General features: G+C 41.2%; 1 protein-coding gene and 1 long non-coding RNA gene across 6 annotated transcripts in view; both read right to left on the bottom strand.

Annotated features, from left to right (window-relative positions):
- The window catches only part of Hr4 (nuclear hormone receptor 4), a 150,841-nt gene that overhangs the window by 38,672 nt on the left and 88,580 nt on the right, over positions 1 to 23,589 (bottom strand). The window contains exon 1 of one of the 5 annotated variants that reach the window (XM_076627977.1): positions 4,204 to 8,274. The exons of 3 other annotated variants lie outside the window; for them this stretch is intronic. The gene's annotated coding sequence lies outside the window, so the exon portion shown is untranslated. Of the gene's footprint in view, positions 1 to 4,203; positions 8,275 to 23,589 lie in introns of those variants that run through there. One more of the 5 variants, XM_033346954.2, reaches the window with a different exon arrangement.
- LOC143302429 (uncharacterized) lies at positions 13,597 to 16,715 on the bottom strand. Its single transcript, XR_013057928.1, has 3 exons — positions 16,351 to 16,715; positions 15,780 to 15,833; positions 13,597 to 15,698 (listed from the first exon to the last, which is right to left on the bottom strand). It is a non-coding gene; the product is annotated as an uncharacterized LOC143302429 (long non-coding RNA).

Raw genomic sequence — 23,589 nt, 5'->3', positions numbered from 1 at the left:
ATATTAATTAATATAATGATAATATTAATAATAGTGGCAATCAATTAAAAATTATTAATAGTTTACTAGGAATTTCGTAGACGAATCTCTCTTTAACCTTTATTTTATCGTAAAAGTATACATTTTTCACTTTAATTATAAAAGGCACACAAGTATTTCAAAATTCTCGTAGTGTGTTGAGAAATCATTATGGGAAAATACCCTATTGGAGATCAGATTGAGTCTGAAAAGCAAATCTCAGTCATAATTTCCCTCCAGACCTAATAACGTACTCTTTTAATTTATAATTTCTGTAATAGTTTAAATTACTTTCTGTATCCCGACGTTATTTTCGTTCCTATGTCAGATGGTATTATAGTCATCGTAACAGTAACATAGCAAAGTTCGCACTTCTATTTCATTGGTTAATGAGTCCGGTCGACCAATCGTTCGTTAAGTTATTTTTCTTCTATGTGTAAAAGCGACATTACCATAGGCATCGATAATATCGGACATACCAGACAAATGCATTATTCACAAAGTTCATTTTTTTCTTACAATGCATCAATCCTGCGTCAATCGTTTGTTATGAATTGCAACTCTATCTCTCTTTTCTTTGTCGGAAAACTCGAAACCGCGGTAAGTTACTTCGCGAACGTAGTTTCTCGCGACAGGCGGATCGCTTAGGCTTAGATGATGAAACACAGTTGGTGTTCTTCGTAAGCTCATTTTCTCGCAAAAAACGCGTGCAAACGCTCGTTAGTATAAGCTTTTTAACAACGAGCGAAATGGGAGCAGATATAAGATGATTCGTGTTCGAAAAGTAATTTTCATGCTCGAAGGTTAACTTTTCTAACTGTTATCAATCGCGAAACAGAACGTTCGTTTGATGCTAGGTCACGATACTATCCGGCTTCAGCTTGGGTTTTAGCTCGTCGAAGCGATCGTCCAACGACATCGCACCACGTCAGATCGTGATAAAACAGCGTCTGAGATACGAAAGGCATGGCGGAGTTGGCGGATGTAACGCCGCAATTACTGGCCGGTATATTTAGTTTGAGATTGGCATAGGTGGCGAAGAGTCTGCTAGTTGTTATCTATTTTCTACGCACGTGGCCTCTATAGACCGAGATCTAGCCGGTTATAATCGGTGACACACTATGAGAAGACAGAATCGCCTTGGTGACGTTTTCGGGATTAGGTTTCTTTCCAGCCACCCTGACATCAGGTTCTCCGAGATCTGTTAACGGATAAACCCTTTATTCGTTGATCGAGTTAATCTTTCTTCTCATTGTCAGAGAGATTGTTTACGAGTTGACGGTGTTTGAAAACTAGTGACACGCATAGCTAAATCAGTTTTGAGTCGAACATGTTTCGTTTAACGAGATCAACATAATTTAAAAAAACACTTATCTCTATTGATGATGAAAACAGCGGATCGATTAATCTCCTTTACGTAACAAATTGCATTCTCACAAAAATACAAACTCAACCCAGTATCTTGACATGAAAACTTTCGATGTAATGGATAAATAATTTTCGGTAATACAAGTTTCAATTCTTCTTAAATCAGTCTCACTCAAATTCTTCTTTCCTTGTTTAAACTTTGAACGATTATGTAAATTTATATTTTTACGAATATAAATATATAAATATGTCCAGTTTATTGATAATCGATATAACCAATGATCAATATATCGTACTATTCAACAAAATATAATTCATCATAATTATCGATCAGTGACAGACGAATAATTAAACGTAAGAGTTATCGTTGATAATTCAATAGAGAAAAAGGTCATGGTATCGTGTCTGAAAAGTGCGACGGACACTGCTGTCGTTTGCCGCGGATCGTAGTACGCATGATTCGACTATAGTGGAGCAGGCTGGCTGCACGTAACGTGCATTCGTACGGACGTTTGTGTCCGACCTATCTCAAGCTCCGTCATCGAGAGAGGGCGCGCGTCGAATGGCGAGGTTAGGTTAGGTTAGGGACGTCACCAGCTACTGCGCTCATCCGCCAGAATAACTTTAAGCGGGGTTGCACAACTCTAGTTCCCGCCATGTGCCGCGTGCTCCTTACTTAGCGTGTCTTTAACCGCTTTGCATAAATGCGTTGCGCTGCTTATTTTTGGCTTATCGTCTGAAAAGAACGACACCTACTAGAAGCACTAGTACCAGGCTATTACCACGACCTATTAGTCAACATTTTTTGTCCACCGTGAATGCAATTATTTGATTCGATGCACAAGTTAACGCATCGGTTGCCGAATTTTTTTATATATTTTGCTTCATAACAATCTGTAGTAGCATCACTTATTTGGAGCATGTCAAGCTTTAAATTTTTATTCCAACATACTGAAAAATCATTGAAAATTTTACTAATATCATTCTTTATTTTATTTTAGTACTTTTACTAATTCAGCTGTTACAGGATGCTGTTAATAAACGTGTCATTCGATGTGTTATAACTGTAGATATATTAAAGATTGATTATAGCTTAACCAAATATACATCTATTATTAGTCTTCATAGAAACTTTTAATGAATTTTCGCATGTTGTTGAAATATAAAGCTTTCGATCTCAGACAATTTGTCGTAATGGAAAAATTTAGAAGTGAGCAAAGTAGAATCGTCTTTCTGCTAGATTCAACATCTCGGAATGCTCGAGTTCGTGTCATGTATAACGAAAACTTTATTATTTCGCTTTAATCAATGGAAATAGCGTAAGTCGATAAAGCTACGACTAGTTAGCTATATGATAGTAATGTTTATCCCCACTTAGTTGGTCGACTCGTTTAATATCTGTATAAAAAATGACGTTTACGTTTAGTAATTTGTCATACGTCTTTGCTCGTCACCGAGTGAATCTAACCGGAGATGGAAACGTCATCAACTACTGTCTTCGACCGATTAACTTCTGATGCGTTTACACGTGCCAGACTGTGTTAACTTTGGCTTCGTATCGCGCGGATTATCAAGGCAACCGAAGTGGGGCAATTGGATTTCGCGTGAACCGTAGCAGACACGAATTTCGATAGAGTTTCATGTTCGCTTGAGAATTCTGTGACTTTTCTACGCATGATTTTCTCGCGTTCGCATCGAAATATACATTGTATAAAATTCTACTAAACAGTGTCACGATTGGACGCTGAAAAGTATTTCATCGAAGGGCACGGAAAGTCTCGCGTTTATTCGGCTGACGCAATCAGAAAGCTGGTAAATCTTTACGTAATTAGTGGAACAGGTCTGACCACGACGTTCCCGAACTACTAATAAACGATCCGTATGTACGTAGATTTGCCTAACAATCGACTGGTGTATTGCCTCGTCTCACGTATTTATAGATTACAGAGAAACCATTCTGTCCTACCATGAACGAACGATCGCGCAAATTGATCTACGATGATCCTGAGAATAGATAGCGGCCAATTAAACAGAAACAATAGCCTTAGGCAACTTGAACGCGATACTCGTGAATCAATGAAATCGGACGGAAACGATCACTACGTATGTCGACGTTTCGTTTCTTTTAATCTTGAAGCATAACCGTTGCATCAAGAAAAAAAGGCGTTCAGGATTTAACCAGATTATAAATGATCCTGCGTGGTAGTTCTTTCATGAATAAATTTCGATTCAACGTGATTAAGTATCTGGATAATTATGCTCGGAAGAACACCGTATACCTGGAGGTTTCAACTATTCGTACTGCATAAACCTTCCTAGCTTTAATGGTTTCCTCAAGGTTACCAGAATTCATTAAAAAATTATTTTCGTATCTTTAACGCTTGCATCAGCGTCCGCTGTTCTATGGAAGACACGGTGTATTTTATGTTCATCTTCGAAACTGCGCTTCCTGGTCTGACGAACGTATATATGACGTATTTGGGGAGAGGGGATTAGGATCCTTCGATGAAGTTTGCTCAACAGATTCTTACGAATTTTCGGGCGGTCGGCATCTGTCACCTGCCGAACGACCTAGACCTTTCGACTTGATCGAAACCTGTCCGATATTCATTCCTGATTATTATCGTTTCGTTTCTTGCTTCTCCTATTCGTTGACTTCGCTTTCAAGTATCCAGGTACGGATGCCTATTAATTATCATATAACGTAACTAACGACACTTTTCGCGAGGAACAAGTCATTTGGTAAACATCTTTTTTCTATAAATATTTAAAACGAGAAAGTTTAGACAGGGACCAGAAAACCAATTGCTGACTTACATTTTTTCCGTTTAAAACATCCAAAATACGAAAAATGCTGGCAGAGGCGAAGTCTTGTCGAAATCCCTGCCGACGATACCGTCGCGTCGGGACGGTATTACAAAAGATCATCGACCTACCGACGATGTAGATTGTCGATCAGGTATGGAGGAAAGATACGTCGTATTACGTTAGCGTTTATACACCAACTGTTTGAGCGCGCGCACTTCCACTCACGTGTATCTACGTACTTTTGTACATATATCCACACAAAGCCACACATACACGTATACACGGTTCACCAATGTTATTCGCACCTTTCTCTAGCCAAAAATTCGTTTTGCACGATGAACGATGTGTTTCTCATGTTTCGTCCGTTTTCTCAAGTATTTGCACGTGCGCTTGTTCCTCATTCGTTCGTCTCCTGCGATAGAATTCGATCCATCGAGTCGCACGAGGACGAAAGTTCGACGGCGTCAAACTATATCGATGCTCCGGCAATGTTTACCGATCAAGTTGTCGGCGAACATCAGGTCCATGTGTGAGTCGATTCAAATTTATTTACTATCAACTGTCAAGATAGTGACCGTGTGGACGATTCGGTACAAAGTGGCAGGGTAGCAAGTTGAACAGAAATCTCGAGCAAACCAATCGGTTTCAACGTCGATTGGTTTTTAAGTATATATACCTAAGCCTCGCAGTGTCCAAAACAGCGATAGAGCAAAGACTCGCGACCCATTTGCACGTGCGAGCTTGCCCACGAAACTGGGTTATCCTTTGTCCTAACAGAAAACGCTTAGTTTTACATTCCTGCTTTTCCGGTTCCTCCGCGTCCTGACCAATGACGTTTAACCAGCAACGCTGCGTTGATCCATTTATTTCTTCGTTTGTCACGCAAAATCCTTTTTGTGCCTTCGATACAACCAACGTGGACAACGTTGTAGTCTTTTCTTCGAGTTTTCGTCACGTTACTCTCCTTTCAGTCCCGGTTTGATTAAGTATTTCGACGTGATACGATCGGTTCGAATACAACGTCAGTCTATATGTCCAGCGCGCATGATCGTGTAAAAAAGATATGAACATGTATGGAAATAATAAAACAGCGATAGTCTCATAGATCGAACGTGGTATGCAGAGCTCGAAAATAACGGACGTTGATGGATTTTAGATGCTCTATAGACAATCGATTTTCGAGCATCGTTATTGCTCAATAAGCGAATCGTTGAAAATCAATAGAGTTTATCGTCGAGATATGGAATCATGCGCGGCAGTTTGGTAATCCAAAGGATCTGGGCCTGAACACGTTCTTCGTGAAATGCACTAAATGCAGGTAATTCGTAACGCTAAACCGCCAAAAAAAAAAAAGATGATATTTTCTTCTCTGTAACGAGGCTTTGATATTTAGATATCAATTATTTTAATCGAGCCTCATACACAACGAGTCCAATGTAATTCCTTTCCCGCAATTTCTCTTTGACAGACCGTAGGTGGCTAGAAAAAAGGTTCTCGAGCCTGTTCTCTCATTCGATTCGTTTCATACTCGACGAGCCATTCTTCGTTCCGTGGTATGCATTTTCGAAAATAGCTGATCAGGGTCCACCGTGTCGTTGGTCGATCACTACTACACGAAATTCCCCTAGGGTTCGTTGCACCTTGGGTTGTGCGCGAGATGTAAACTTTGGAAGTAGCGCCGCGCGTGTAGTATTTACGTGTAAGCACGGGCCGAGTTTATTCGGGACTGGCGGTAGCCCTGTTCTGTTGCAACAACATTATCAAACAGACTGGTTCTTATCGCGTTGCACGCTACGCGAGCCGCATCACCATTCATACGTCAGTTTTGCACGGAGACGCGCGAAACAGCATCACTCGCATCTCATTCGCGCGCGTGCAACCACTTACGCATACGTGTGTGTGGACCAAAATGGCAGCCATGCAGCAGTTGCATAACGACTTACGCTTTTTTCTCTATCTCTCTATGACCATTACACGGCTCAGTTTCTGTAGGAAGCCGTAATATTTTCTTAATTAAATGGCGCGTGTTCTATCTATACGCGAAGATCGGTAAAGTAGCGCGTGGATTTCGCAGAAAACGATTGATCAACGCGTGACTATGGGGCCACGACTCGTTGCGTTACTCCGTGGAACGTGGACGACGATGATTCGACGAGAACGCGTTTCTAATTGACAACGAGCGTATACACGAAGCAGACGTAAATTCGACGTTGGATAAAGGGACGATAAAAATCGGCGATTAAAGAAACGTCGTTGTCGTGTTGGGGCTGCGGGCATGGATTTATAAACGTGCTTGTTTCCCGCGTTTACCGAAAATGATATTATCGATCAGGCAGTTTCAAGTTGCAATATCGAATCGTTAGAGTAATGTACGAAGAGCGGTGGCTCTTCCAATTTTGGCTGACCTCGTCACGTGATCGGCGGATTTTCCTCCGGGTTACTGGCAGTGTGCGACTCCCGATCGAGCGGCCGATTGTAAAGGTCTCGACACTCTCGAGAGTGATGGCAGTGTTCAGAATGAAAACGAAGTCGATCGATTGGCGGTCGTGCGATCCTTTCCACCAGTCTTCAAGGGTCGCGCCTTTCAAACGGCTGTTGCGGGCTCCTTTGATCGGCGCATGCTCCGCGGATTGGCACACACGGACGAGAGGATGTACGGTGACTTTGGCCGTGACGACAGCAGTAGATTAAGAAAGAGACGGAGAGTGAAAAAAGGGAGAAGAAATAAAATCACAGGCAGTAGGGTAAGGTGTAAGTAATCGCCGATCTGGCGACGATTAGTCGCAATTGGCAGTGTTTTCGAGATCAGACAAACGAGGAAGAGGTTCATCAGTCGTTAAAGTTTCGTTAATCGTTTCGGCGCCACTCGCGTGCTGTAGGCATCCTTCTTGCGACGATTACTGGTAATAGTGAGAAGGAACACTTTCCTTCGAAAATTTCTTCCAACGGAGCACGAGAGAGAAGCACACGCGTGTTCACGTTCGAAATTCGTGAAATCATCGATGCGAATATTTCACACCGGGAAACGAGGAACAGAGAGGTGGCGTGCATAGAACACAGAAGAGAGAGAAAGGGACAGAACGATGGTGCTGAATATTCTTGCTCGATGGCACTTCCGGTTCGAGAGCCCGTGCACTTTCTCCTGAACAGCGCGAATAGCGATCGTTTCCCTGCTAGAAGCTTTCCAGTGATCCTAGTCGATTTCTCGTGCCGCGCATATCCCCGGGTCACGAAGCATCCAATTTGAAATTCGTCCTCTAGTTCTTGCTTGCTCGCTCCTTCGCACGTTCGTCCAAAATACACGGTGACGATCGTCTCGCGATAAACGTCGACAACGACAGAGTGCAAGTCGGTAGTAGCGATCCGTTCCGTTCGATTTGTGGATGAACGGTCCGACAACAAAGAAACTCTAAGTCGATTCAGCGATACGCTGCATCGGAGGGCAATGTCTGACACTGATAATTCTAGAAATTGCAACTAGCGCCACGTTCAACCAACACGTTCTAGAGGAGTTAGCCGGGCTAATCTTTCTCGCGTCGATCACTGTTCGAAACCATCGTGGTGACTGGATAGGCGAACGGAGCTGTCACGACGAGATTGCACTGGAGTCAGAGCGAGGCACACGTAGCAGGTTGTCGTAGGTCACAGAACGGTCTGTTTCGTTCCTTCGAACTGGCACTTCCGGTCGAGGCACGTGGTTCCACGCGTCGAACCGTGCAAACAGAGGGACAGTTCGAGTTTTCGCGCGGGACACTTCCGGATTGTGGCAAAACAACGACGTCCATCACTATCACCATCACAGCCACCACCATCGGCACCACCTCCACCGTTTCTCACGTTCCTTCTTGCCCGAGTTCGTCGTAATACGTACGTGTGTGGCCTACGTACGTACGTCGCGTGTATGCGTGGCCCGTCCCTGTACGCGTGCACGTGTGCGCGCGTGTGCGTGGACGTGTTTCTCTCTCGTCGTACCGAGGTGTAAACCGAGTGTCGAGCTGAGTTGGCTTCGACAAAGTAGGGCGACGACTGGGACAGCGGCCACGGGCACCAGCGCTCACCGACGAGGAACCCGTGCGCCGTGCGGTGGAGGAACTGTGGAAGTGGAAGAGAGAACCCTCCTCGTAAAACGGCAGCGTTGCTGTACTACGTTCTCCAGTAGGGGAACCTCTAATACCGCTGCAACAAGCCTAGCCCGATTGCTTAGCGTTACGCACGCCGCTCGCGGAAAAACTCTATCCGCATGCTATCTACCGAGCACTGCCGTGTTACCAGATCGAAAACTGCCTCGCTTTTCGCTCTTATTCCCGTGTCTCGACTATGCACCTAGTTGCATGACATTTCCTTCGCTCCTTCTTTTCTTTTCTCCTATCTTTCTTTTTTTCATTTCGACACCTCTACTCGGCCGACGAGTTGCACTTTTTCTCAGTGATCGATTTCTACCGTTTCAACTTGCCACGAATTTCATTCTTATCAATTTTCAACATCGAGTCGTTCGTTAAACAGAATTAGTCTCGCAGGCTAAGAAACATGGTAATACGTGGTCAACATTAACACGCGTAGCGTTGTAATTAAGCGAGTAACACGCTTGTCTTATCGTTCGTAAATGAAAACTTTGTTACGTAACCGAACCGCGTTGTTGATAGAAACGTCGTTACTGTGCCGTTACGGCACAAATGGAGGGAAACGCAGAAATGCAAGAGCTGCCTTCGCTCTATTCGCCGAAATTCGCCGCAACTATTAGCGTATCGCAGAATTCCGAGGACACAGCCTCCGTCGATATCTAGATGGAAACACCGATTTTAAGCGCTGAACGTGCGAATTTCACGTGATTGCGTGACACGCGCGTTACGAAATATCGTCGCCACGAACTGGGCTGTTGTCTTAAGTAGAATGCATCGCTGTAAAATTTCTTCGTGGATTTCGACCACAATACCGTTCGAAGATTAAACGTCGTGTCGGTGCATTTTATTCTTTCAATAATGGTTTAGACGAGACATCCGAGTCGGTTGCGGCAACAGATTGATATTTTTAGAAATAAAATCGATCGATCGATTTTCCGCGCCCTGACTTTTGCCGAGTGTTCAAGAAAGTTGTAGCCAATTCTCTATCTTAACGTATCTATTATATTATATCAATCTCTTATATTCTGTACGTTATTTGAGTGCCGAAATATTTACTCCGTTTATTATGTCTGTTTGTATACTTTGTATAAGGAGATTTTAATTAGATTAATCTTATGAATGTAATTACCCCCGACAAAAGAAACGAAGATAATGCATTTATCGATTTTAACATGAGCGCACACATAGAAAGGAAGGACGAACTGTTCAAGATTGGAGACGAAAGCAGACTAAGAAAACAATTTGGAGGGAAGTATTTAGAATGAAAAGAGAAAGCAGCGAGGCATAAACTGCCTACGACTACGAGAACTCTCGTCAGCCTGTATACTGTATACTATGTGTTCTTGTTATTCTTTTACGGTCTAGGCCACGATGTTCGATAACCGAAAAACTTTCACCTTCCGAACCACGTTACACTCGCGAGCCCATGACCAAGGATCGCACCGTGCGTTTTAGCACAGCTGCGACCGAGCTCGATCTCGACGACACAGACTCTCTTGATCTTGATCTTTCGATCAGGTCGTTATATAAAAACGTGTCCAAAATATCTCGAGCAGCAGAGCCAATGAAAAGATTGCAAAAAACATACGCAATCAAAATAGTCATTGTAGTATATCATATTCACGGTAAAATTATCTTTTACGTGTAACAAACGTAGTTCTGTTTGTTACTGCAAATCAATTGGCGATTTTTCCATTTTAATCGTTTATATCAAATATACCTGTTAGATTATCGCAACTAAACGTTCAAATTTAAATCTCTCAATTAAAATTAATAAAAACAGGGGACAATTGATACTGGAATAGTCGATACTGGAAGGTTTATATTCCAAAGGAGAGAACTTCGTCTCAATTCTTGGAAATCAAAGGGAATTCGTTTGAAGCTGTTGGACAATATCGCGACAGGAAGAACAGTGCTGCGAAAAGGAGGAGGCTGAGTGGGGGATCGTTCAGGTGGAAGGCTAACCGGAGCGCTCCTTGGAACAGTGTACGTCACAAAGATCCTCCACGTCGCGTCGCGTCGTTGCCCTGACCTCAAAACTAGCTGACTCTCGCTATCGCCGCTACAATTACGATCTCCCTGCACTCGACTAGAATAAGCTTCTAAACGACGGCAGTCAACTATCCAATTGCCTTTCGATAACCCTACGAAAGAATTTTCCAACATTCAACCGATAATTTCAATATTTTTGGTGGAAACAGCCCTTAGAATATTTCGTGTAATCGATTTTCTAGAAGGAATTTAACAAATTCTGTTGAATATTCATATGCTTCGTTTCTATAAATCTCTTTACGTTCATGTCGTATTATGTTATCTATGCAAACCCGTCACAGTCATAGGTAGAACATCTGGATATTAAGGAGTTTCTCTAAATTCTAGCTTCCAAAAGGCTTGGCTTCTCACTTTCAGCGGGATCGTCAAACAGCCAGCGATTCGCCAGTCGCATACAAGCATCCCATCATAAATTACCACTGGCTGGAGGTTGCGTTCAACATGATGTAAAGCCCAGATGCGAGGAGCGATGCGACGCGACGCTTCCTGTTCCGAACAATATCCCCGTTCTGTCGATCGTTTCAGCGGCAAATTATTCACGTAAGCGACACGTTGTTGAGGGCCCATTAAGGATCACTGGCACGCAGTGTGTTCTCCGTGATTTCTGACTGGGAATATTTAAGGCAGTAGGAACGCTAGATTCACGACGGTCGGTAATCGGCCGCGGTTAATGACCTTTCAGCGTGCAATTGTTCGTAACGAGCAGCTTTCGTCTCATCAGGGTCGAGACTCGTTCGTCATTTCAGCCTGCATATTCGGGTCAACTATTGTTTGTCGCGGTATTAAGCGACCGCTTCACCAACGAACAATCTATTTCCGGTGACGGATAGTCAGGCTCTCTACTCGCTCGTTGCTCTATCGCGCGCGTTTCTAGGAAGCCCCGGTCTGCCGCGCGCCGCGTTCTTTCGTTCTTTCCTTCTTTCCTTCTTTCGTTCCCTCGTTCCTCGGCAAGTGTGTCACTCGTCGCTCCACTATTACCCCGTGCCGGTCCTCGGGAGAAAGCAAAAATTACACGCTCCCGGGAGCGCCTAACGAATTCCTTTTCAACGAAGCGAACGCTATCGTTCGTGGTTTAGAATGTACCTCTGCGCGTCGTGGATTTCGAGCTGTCCGGAGAGAGGATGCATCAGCTTGCGAAACGAAGGTGGACGTTCTAATTAAGTAGCCTCATGAATGGACATTACAGAAGTATTCCTTTCGAGTGACCAAGCTTGAGCTTTTTAATTATTGTTTTCTTACTTTGTAATGTTTCTTTGTATTAATCCATTAAGAAACGTATTAATGGTTCAATTTACATTTTCGACTTCTTCGTATATTTGGGAATATAAAAAGACGGTGGAGATTAAAAACGTGCATGCGGCATGAATAGAGTACACAAGAGGGAGCAATAAAATATTGCACACACCTAGGACAGATATAAATGTCTTGATTTCTTTTTGTCGTGACTTAAAAAGTGATTAACCATTGTCGTTAATAATAAGCGTGCTTGTTTTTTCCCGTAAACAATTAGTCTTGTGGTATTTTCATAGCACGATCATAAGTTATAAAAAGTTAGCGATGTTAGAGAAAGTTAAGAAATTTAATACAAGTTTCTGTGAAGAGTAATAAATACTTTTGTAATAAGAAAAGTGTTTGTTATTTCTTTGGGCCTTAATTTTCTCGAAGATGGAATTTCTTAATCGTCGTTGAATAATATATCATATTACAACATAGAATCGTAAATTAATTAATTGTCGCTATGAAAAATATTAGAAGAAATGCAGAACCGACGCGTTTAAAGTGCACCGCGAAATGCCAAAAATTCCTAAAAAGTCAATAAAATTCTCCTCGTGAAAAATACTAATTTAAGATCGATCATATCCTTCTAAAGACGTCACAATGTTCACGCATTTGCAACAAAAATACCAAAGCATTGAAATTACTAGCCGCAAAATACGCAAACGTACTTCAGCGTGTAAAATGAAATGTGCAAGCTAGAGCATTCGAATCGTTAGAGACGTTAGAAGAATACAAATGGTATGAACGCAAAGTAGTACGCCAAAAAAAAGTTGTAGGCATCGAATACAGTGGAATAAAGTTCCCGAAGAAGACGAACGTTTCCACAAGGATAAATAATACAGCTCATCTGGATTACCGTTTCCCGTTCCGAAGCTTGAGGCTGCTTAACCGTTGAACGTCGTGGGGTACCGCAAGCCCCACTGACTCACAGAACTACTTTCCCTTCTTTCTCGACGAGGTACTACCTACTACATACCTCCGCCGCGCCGCACCGTGAACAGAGCCCCGTTATCCAGCCAGCTCGTCGAGAGTGAAACGTTTGTATACTAACTCTGCCTTCCCACGGAGCAACGCGACTGTTCGTTCAGCCCACGTAAAAATTTCTCTTCGCGTGTAAAATAATTATTAAAATATATCATCCCCTTTTCATACAAAATTCATGCAATAATGGAATTTGATCGAGTCTATGAATTTCACTTTGCTATTTCAGTTCGTTTCAAAATTGCTTGTACATACAGTAAAAGAAGTTGAAAGCAACATTTTCTAAATATTTTAAATTTATGTACCTGATAGAGTACAACCTCATACTTTAATTAAATAATAACAAATCCTCCATCTTTTCTATAGATACTTTTTTTTAAATAAATTATCTAGAGTATTTTTCAAGTACATTATTATAGTGTATCATTTCATAATTTTAATTTTGGTATAAAATTCAACCACTTATCTTTCTTCACCCGAAGAATTTATTACGCGCTAAAGTATACAAAAAATAATTAATATATTCCTTTTCGTAGAAAACTCGTTGAACTCATTGTTAGAGTTACTAAACTTCACTTTATTCGAATAGAGCGCCAAAAAACTAACAAAGGACGTATATAAACAGCATTTTCTATTCATTCTACAATAATTGCAATATTTATTACGTCAAGAATAAATTGTTGCTTTATTAATATCACCGATGGTTAAGTACGAATTACAAATGCTGCACCAAAATAGTTCTATTTAAAACATTCGATTCCATAGTTACCTTTTCTTCAGATAAAGAATCCTAAACTTAATGATCAACTTTTCTAATGTAACATTCTTAAATCTGGAGTAGCTTCTTAATAATATATATATATACAATCTCTTAATAATACTTATTTAAATATATCCAAGTAATAAAAAATTTTAATATAACCAATCAATCAATTTTGTATAAATACCTATATATAAATCTTATATGCTACATACCGGTATTTGATGACAATCAATGAAGATATATGGAACAATTACGAACAATTCAGTATTTCATTTATATTTCGATTTACACGATATTTACACGATTATTAGAAGCCGATGCGTGAATCCGTATTACTTTTTCGTCCCTTATATATTATATAACACACGCACTTGCGGAACTATTACGAGGTACTGAAAGCGCAAAACGATAGTTATAACGCAACGATAACAGGAAAATGAAACTGTCGTACGTGACGGGAAAATGTGTAACGATCGCTACCTGGACACTCGTAATCTTTTCTTCCCGACTCCGGAGTTTGACGATAGGCGTTTTTCAATTAGACAGCACGTGATATTTTAAAGGTTATCACGCGGTATCGTAACTGTGATTGGCATCGAGATCTTTTTCCACACGATACTTTAGGAAATATATGTAATATAATACTTTAAAAAAAGGTCCGTGCATGATCGGAACGTGGTTCCAGTATTCAAACTCGTTCACGCACGGCTCGTACGTTCTGCCCTCTAATTAAAATCGGGCAACCCTCGACTCGATGTAATGACTCTCCGTACAGTCCGTAATGATTCGTATACATAATCAGGGAGATAACTTTCGCGCGTGATAGTACGCTTTAATGAAACTAGAAATCGCATTGATCACTCGTTCGTTTGCACAAACAAAATCAACGGAACTTTGAAAATCAGCGTTGTTTCGTGAAAGAAGGTCGCGATTACCGCATGTTTAAGATTTTGTTATTTGATGCATTGAAACTTAACAACAAGTGCATCTTCGGCGTTTTGTTTAGCAACGAAACAGAGTTAGATTTAATTGATAAAGATTAATTGATTTTGATTTCTCGAAATATGCGAAAATACTAAGAAAAATAGAAAAATTCAATAATAAATTGTTTAGGAACGTAAGGGTATTCATATCGGAGAAATAACGACACGATTGGAAACGTGTACTCAGTAAACCTAGCCTAAGTATTATTTTATTAGTTGGCATAAAAATAACGACAAAATTTTCAAACACAAATAATTCTTTAGTACGATAATTCTTTATTGTCTATCATATGCCGGTTGTCAAAACATTCTTATTAGGTTGCGCTTCTATCACACTTTAAGTTATGCGTTAAAAAGTTTTTTAAATTTATAGTAGGCGTGTCTTTAAAACTCTTTTCTTTCTTAAATTAATATCAAAAGACTTACGCGAGAAACGCACCATAGAAAAGATTCCTCCGTGGAAAAGATAACAGATACAACAGACTCTATACACAAATAACTTCTTTGGTCGGACCATTCAAAGTCCTACACTACTCGCAGAAAAATCTCGTGTTTAATTAAGACAATTACTCTTCCGTGCCAGTGTATACTGCCCGAGTGACCGAACACATTGTAGCGGAATATGAGCGTAGAAAAAGTTCAAGTGGAAACGGAAAATTCAAGTCTAGGAGAGATCCACGTTATTGTGCCTTTGAATACTAACGTTGTTTCAGGTTACAGGGTCTAGAGGTAAAAGAACTTTGAACAGATTGTTATTGCCGTTTCTTGTAACCTTCGGCCAGAGTTACACCACAAGATCAACTTTTTTGATGGTAACGTCCGTTGATATAAATGTATAAACGTACTCCCCATGTCATTGGTATTATTATCCTTTCTTCGATTGCTATAGTAGCATTGAACGAGCGACGATTACAACCGGTATACACTATCTCTGGACTTGTACTTATTTTAATACGTCTGACTATTACGAATTCATTCGCTCATTGCGTTATTAAATACACCTACACGTTATAACCACCTCTACATCCATTTTTCCTTTCAGTGCTATTTGCCAAAGTCAAAGCTTCTCGTCATACAGAATCGGTAGCCCATTAGTGACGAACGACTGTGATTCGTTAGCGTGGATCGTCGATACCAAATCGATTCCCCTCACAGGAAGCACGATGCGCTCTCACTCGTTCTTTTACTCCTATACGTGTACATCGTTTCATCCGCTTATGACCTATTAATCATCGCGGATATAGAGTAGATCCTTGTCTCTGATGTACGTCGTGGGAAAAGGACAGCGTTGTCCGCAGAAACGTAAGATACGTTATATAGCTCGATCTATCGAATAAATGTCTTCGCAAAATAAGAGTAATAATCGTATATGTGATATGTCGATAAATTATTATATAAACTGTGTACCGATTATGAGACACGGAAACTTGGTGACTTGCAGCATGCGTTGAATGTCGTTGACTGTGGATTTGAACGATGGTCAGATAAATCCAGTAGCTAGACTATTATGTAAGATGCTGATTATAAGTATTTGGATACACGGTTGATCTGTAGCATACGTTGTTGCATAAATGCTATTAATAGTTTTTTTCGCGTAAAGTATAGAACTCAAATTCAAATGAAGTAATCTATAATTAAATAACGCAACTTTTTTGTGTTTCGGGTCATCTACGATCAAACGATACCAATTCAGGGTTGAACATTTTTTTATTCTCCTTATTCTTCGTAATTAGTATAAACGGCGAAAAATCTTGTAAACACCTTGCATATAACTACGATAATAACAATTAAATAAGAAAATCGTTGTAAATCCTTCTATCTGTGATTTAATTTACATGGTGTTAAAAACAAACAAGCGTTCAAACAGGTATGGACAATAGTGTACGTCTTTCAGAAATAAATTTGAGAGAAGAAACGGCGAAGACCGGATAAAGGAAACTCGAAGACGTTCCGATCTTATCCAACGGCCAGTACTTACCTCTCTACGAATGGCTGGTCGGACAAGGCGAGACGAACATACGCGCGACGCAGCTCGCGGAATAAGTGGATGCGTGCGGACGAAGGTGCACCAGAGGTTTCACTGCCAGCCAGCAATAGCGTGGGTCGAATGCCGTTGCCATTGTACATTGCGCGGAGAAACGCTCGCTTAGCTTAGCATCGACGCGTTTAGACCTAGCCTAGGAGAGTACGTAATTACGCAGATCGTCGCGGAGTGGAACAGCAAGGGAGAGAGAAATAGACCTCCTCGAAATCGTGTGCCCCGATACTGAGGTTACCGACGCCACGCGTCCCACATACGAGAGCTTTTGAGAAAGCCCGCGAACTCGCTTAGTTAAGCGCAGACTAAGAGACGCAACGGACTAAAGAATTTTTCTGTCGGATAGGAATAGAATCTTGCTGGTAGGAAGTTCGCGACGCGACGCTTCCTTTAAATGGATTTCACTGATATATATTAGAATATCTTATATTAGAAATATTAGAACATTAGAAATTTTGGAAAATCGAAAACAACAAGACATATATATATATAATATATATATATATATTAGGATATATTTATCATTTTATTATTATTTATTAATATATATACATTATTATATAGGATATATATATCCTAATATATATATATATATATTAGGAAACAAAATCCTAAAGTTACTTTTTTTTCGATTCCTAGATATCACGGAGTCTGATGATTTTAAACTTTCGAAAAAAAAGCAATAGGACGACTGACTGAGAATTTTATTTTCCGTAGCGCGAAATGCATTTCGACACGCTTTCGTTTGCTCGGTCATCGGGCGCAAGAAGTGTGAACCGCGAATGCGCCGCGCCCGCATTAGTTTCTTGGAAACACGAATCTACGCTTAACGCAGCACCGCGTCACGTTCCATTTAGGAGGCTGCAGAAGACCTCTTCTCAACGAAGTAGAAAGTATTCCTTCGTTTATTATCGCGTTTTGCTCGGCCACTTCCTCGTTGGTCTGACCTTTCCCTCCGCTTCTACTTTTCTTCGAGGCTCGTGAAAGGAGGGCCTCGAGCAGCGCGATCGCATCTCAAGATCGTTAAGTTCGCCTCCTACTCAAGCCGGCCACGATTCTTCGATTCCTGTCGTGTTGGAATCGATGCGATTCGCTCTAGACTTAGGGACACCGACGAGTACCGGAGAAAGTCGGCTGAATCCACGTCGAAAGATCGACCTTCGACTTTGTTTATTCGCAACTGGCCTCTGTGTTGCGACATGCGAATGCGGGCTAGCGGGTATATCGCCTCTGCTTGGCGTATGTCGCTTACGGATTGCGAATACTATGCGGTGATTTTGTCGAGGAATCGAAAAAAGTGGGAGCTTAACAAATATCAGGTGGTTGCATATGATATAGCCGATTTCACAGACGTGTAAAATCACTCGGTATTCGACAAACGTATCGTCGTATAATATTCATTATATTGGATATCAACGCTAAAATTTCGTAATTTTTAAACGCCGCTACACAATCAGCCACATCATTTCTTATCTGTAATTTCTATCGACGGATCACGTCGAAATTCGTGTAGACCTATCGGATCGATGACTTCGAACAGTCGCAAACGCGCGGTAAAGTTGAACGACCTGTTTAAAACGCGCTTGTTCGAATCGGTTGAACGACCTCAAGGGACGGTCGCGGTTTTATTTTTTAAACAATGGGGAAAGTCTTGCGAAAGCAACGGCGCCGGCTGTAACAGTGTGATCACGTGCGAACGCACCGCTATCAGGGACGTGGTGTTCCTGGAGAATCCTTTCGTTTTCGCTTGTCATCGGTCGCTTTCAAGCTTGTCGCACGAAAATATTTTTAAGCCTTTCACCGGGCCTCTGACTACCTCGAAACCGTATCTCGTTACGAAACGAGTCCTCGACGATACGATCGGCTGGAATTCGGCCGAAGGAAGGTCAAGGGCTGGTGAACAGCAGCTTTCACCAGAAATTCGAGCGCACGAGCGCAGATTTGCTACTCGGATTATCTGAACGAACTTCTAATTAACGATAAATTCATTCAGAACTGGCAAACATTACATGACCGTTTTTATATGCTCCAAAAATTGTCTGTAGCTGTATGCATCTACAATGTTGTTACTGCTACCTTGACCATTATCAGTTATTTTTATAAATATATATTTAATTTATTGTTTATTATATCAGAAATTCGTACTTCCGTCAAATGGTGAACGATATGTTTCAACATAACACACGACCATTAGTGTAATAAGAAACTATATTAATTGAAATATGACGAGTTGTATAGAGAGCAACGACGACTAAAGTAACATAGTATTCAAATATGAAACTTTTCGTTTGGCGTTTTTCCGCCACGTAGTGTCACTTGACGTCCGCAAGCGAGAGGCATAGATTGCCTAGCCTATCGAATACTTGATTTTAGGCCTCGTATTCGACGGCTGTCAACTTTGGAGAATGGGTTAATGAGCAAGAAAATCCGGATGCCCGGACTAACTGGCAGCAACTTCGAAGAGAATGTAACTATCACATGTGCTTCTGTTTGAATGAAATTTATTTTCTAATTAATGAAACTTCTGTCAAGAGGCTGTATATCATAATTGAAGGAAGTAAAATTTAATTGAAAATTTGGATAGAAAGTAGCTTTAATCGGACAATTGTTCAGAAATCCATAACGTACCAAAGTCCGAGACCAATTTTACTAAACACAAAAACATTTAACGTTCAATTAATTGACAACTCGACCATAGTGATACAATATCGCCCGTACGCGATATACGAGCGTGAAAGGATTAACCATCAAATGGTAGCAAGTCGCGACTCGGATCAAACCGTTCCTTCATTCACGCTTATTGTCTGTGACCGTCTGAATGAGACCTGGATGCGTTTCGCGAATCCGTGAGAAACGATTATTTTCACGTTAGTGTTCACGCGATATCGCGGGACTTGTGCACACGTGTACGTAAGATGGTGAACGTGTTGATTCCAATGTGCGGACCGTAGTTCGAGGAATCGATTGCGTAAATGTAGGAAGCGCGGATGCATTCACCTTTTGCGCTCACAGTGTAGCCTTGCCCGAGCAGCGGTTCTCATCATCGTGATTTGTCGTACCGTCGAAAAGCCACAGCCTCGTACGTTCAACGAACGATTCGAAAATTAATTTCCCGGCGAGGTTCGCCCGATTTGGTATATCGAGCTGGAATATCCGCGTTGTTTGCTTTACGAACGAGGTTTTGGAGATGCGAATTTGCAGCTCCTCTTTTTCGCTCGAGATCAGTCCGAAGTTATATCGCAATAGCCTGGAAGCGATTTTCGAACGAGGTCTCGTTTTGTTTGAGATTGCGCGCGAGCGCGATCAGCTAGCACTTTTCACCACGTGTTCCGGAAGCTTTTCATTCTGTACGATGGAATTTACGAATGTGAGTGGTAAATGCTTTATTTGAAAGCAATGCTGTCATATGAATGTCTGTTATCTTTGCTTTAAATAAATGTCTTTTCGTTTTTCATTAGAGCAGATTTATCACTTCGAGTGTTATCGTTGAAATCGACATACTTTTGCTATCGCGGTGCAACGTTTCTAATACCATATTCGCAAAGTATCGTCCTGGATTTTTATACAATTTTTGCAGATCCATTTAGCTTTCTACTTCTGAGGCTGGAGTTGTTTGAAGAAAATTTAAGCCATCGAAAACTATAAAAAGTTCTTTAAAAACCATATTAATATTATATGCCACGTTAAACATTACCTTTTTGAGACATATTTAAAAATTATTTCTTCAATTTCACTATCAATTGTTATTATTATTTTGCAGTCTGTTAACTATTTTTTTATGAAAATATCGTATGGTCGCAGGACCAAATAAACTTGCTTTGAAACCAAAATTTGCGCCAAGATCGTGTTCGATAAAATTCTGCATACATATAATCTCTTGTAATTTCTTTCAAAGAGAACAGTAAAGTTTGATAATAACGAATCGAGTCACTGGACCGATCGGTTCACGCAGAAACTTGAAACAAACAGCGAATTACTGGAACACGATCCGTCGCGGAAGCGATGGCAATCGATTTTCGAAATCGCAACACAATATCGTCAACGGTCGATGGTATTAATTCGCGAACTGGTGTCGGATTAACTATGCACTCTATCCTGGGCCGAATCACAGACTTTCCTGCATCTAGATAGAATTTCTCACGGTGTGATCGCCGCCGATCCGAACGTACTTTTTCAATCACACGGCGTACATAGGCACATCTCGTGCACTATGCTCCTTTAACTTTCTCTTCCCGTCTCCGTTGCTAACCAACGACATACGCCTTCGTCTATGGTAGGTAATAGTCAATCTACCCACCGCTTATGAGTCAACCGATCGTCGATAGTTAGACGACTAGACGATTGTTCGACAATTACGCTTATCGTATTCGAGAAAATTGTATTTGAAAATTTGTCGAGGGCGTGTACTCCGTTCGCTTTAGAATAAAATAAGCAAAGACAAGTGGAAAATGTAAAATAAAAGTTTTTCCTTCTAAGCGGCATCTTCGACGAGATCAAATTCGATCGATTTGATTTTAATTGCTACTATGTCGTGTTTCACGTACGAAAAGTCTCGATTTGAATAGAGAGAAACGCTGAAAGTAACGATGCGCGATTTCACGAAGAGTCACGCGACTCGATTAGGCCTCGGCTGCTATTTTACGTTCAAGTTTGCTTATTGATTGGAATTACCTGCCCCGGTGTACGTTCCGCAAACATACGCGTGCTTACGTAAGCGAGTGAGCTAACTAAATTTCCAGTAATTCCTTTTCCCTCGCGAGGAACCAGCGCGACGACGAGTCTGTTACGTCACGGTCGTCTAGCATTTCCCGAATATACACTCGATATATATTCTTTCGCGATTACTTTTTTTGCGGTGGGAAAAAAGTTTTCCAGCCAGTTTTGGAAGGGACGATGTAACGCGTAAGAGTGAAACTGATAAGAGGAGGACAAGAGCAGGAAAGTTACGAGAAATCGGGAGAAAGGAGCCGCCGTTGTTGGAGTTGAAAGGAGTCTCGTTGGCTTTGCTTATTAGCATAATCGAATGATAATGAGGCAAAAATTGTATACCTTACCCTGGAGCAGGCACGCTATTTCCGTGAGTGTATCTACCTAGCGTAGGACAGCGAAATAGTCGCGGAAAGCTGACGTTCACGCTCGGCGAAACAGGTGGCACTGAAATTTATGCGGTAATTAAGGAATCGAAAGTCGAAAAGCAAGGATTACGATTTTTAAGAGGTACGTCTGGTTAGTGAAATTCGACGACTTTTCGAATGCTTTCACGGTTTACTCGATTTGCTGGATTATTGTACCGTGAAGTCTCGTTTAATGAATCTGTGGAGTAGTCTGTATAAATCGTGTCGTCTTAAATGAGATAGAAGTCGTCGACTTTGATTTATCGATCTATTTTGTTGAGAATGTTAAGAATATTGTGAAAGCAGTACAGAAGTAGGAAGTTAATATTTAACCTTTTCGAGACTAACGGTACGACACAATCCAAGATAACTTTTGGAAACATCGCTACGCAAATTTTTCAATAAACCAACTTCAAAATTGTGAAACGCGAACAACTCTTCTCTCAATATCCTCGTTTCTCTATTCTCAACGATATTTAAACGACAGAAACTATTTATAATGTACTGTAAATCTGCGTTTGCGTTCGCGCGAATTTATCTAAAGGAAAGTATAAAATTAATCCCGGCAATCTTACACGAACAACCTACCGTTCGAGATCCGAACTGATAATTATTCGTTCAGCGCGCAACAAAAGTATTATGTCTCACCTTCGATTCGTACATCTGTATACAAGATCGCTGGCACGCTCCTGCCCTTATCGATGAGTGAATTTTTAAATTCGATGCACCCCCTCGGTCTACGCCACTGTCGATGTTCTCTCTTCGTCGAACCATTCCCCCAGCCCCTCTGAACGAGCAGCACTACCATTCTCCATGTCCTCGGTGTATCACAGAGGGAGGCTTCGCCCCGTTCGGTGGGGACCATCTCAATGACGTCACCGAGCTGGTATGGAGGTGGAAGCGAAGCAGCGATAGAGGGGTATCGGTTGTGTGCAAAGGGTGGAAGGGGATCGTGGGTGGGGAGTTGTCAGTAGGGGTTGCCGGGTAATATCGGGGATGGTGACGGGGTGAATGACCGACCTAGACTCGAAGTCAGGGGTGTGCAATGTATGAAACCATCCGTAATAGCAACCCTCCTTCAAAGCAATCTACAAGGGTAGGCTTTACACCCTCTTTCTTCGTGTTTGTGTTCTTCTCGCTGCCTATGTCCGTTAAACGCGAGATGCTGGCGCATAACTCGTCAGAGTTGAAGTGTTTTAACGAACGGAACAGTATGCCGAAGACACATTTTTCTTTTTATTAACAACGTTCTGTCGTCATTAACTTTATCAACTCTTTCGTTTCTACGATAAATCATTGACGCAAATATTTGCCTATAATTTTTCTACATATCGCGTGACGAATGGACGATTCCTACAAATAATTAGATGTTTAATAGCGTATAAGAAATTTTTTTAAGATAAGATAAATTTGATGTTATTTTATGTGATTAACTTCTGGCGAAATTAATATTTTACTTTGCGATTCTAGATGTTTAACTGCGCAATTGCCATGGAAATTAGTAGGTCCGTTTACGTATTGGTCAATTGGATATCGTGATTCGAGTAATTAATCGTGATTTTCTACGCTAATTATAGTCGAAATAGATAACGATCGTTTGGGGAAAAAAGATGCACAGTTCCAAAATGTTTTTGGATCGATACCTATAATTCTACGTTGAATCGATTAATAAAATAACATCAATCACCTTTAAGTCTTAACTGTTTTCGCCTGGAAGGATCGTGAAGCGATAGAAGAGACAGCTAGTTGATGCGATCTTATCAATCAGTAGACGATCTATTATTTTATTTGTCGTTGCTATTTTATCGCTCGTTTTTCCGTGTATTCGTCGAATACGCACGAATATGCACGAATCGTCGTTACCTCCTCCCGTTTGTTTTACGATATCGCATTCCGTTTACACATTTCGTCATCTACGTACGCTATTCCAGGTTAGAAGTTTATTTATAAACAGACAGGTTAGCTTCTTTATTTAGACGACGGCGACGACGACAACGACGACGACGACGACGACTAAGACTACGCGACAGCGACGGCCACGGGCGTAAACGTTGGCGCTTGGGAA

The sequence above is a fragment of the Bombus vancouverensis genome, chromosome 3 (genome assembly GCF_051014615.1).
Source record: "Bombus vancouverensis nearcticus chromosome 3, iyBomVanc1_principal, whole genome shotgun sequence".
Taxonomy (NCBI): Eukaryota; Metazoa; Arthropoda; class Insecta; order Hymenoptera; family Apidae; genus Bombus; species Bombus vancouverensis.
Note: the sequence above shows the minus strand (reverse complement) of the source record. Positions and strands in the feature narration are given on the sequence as shown.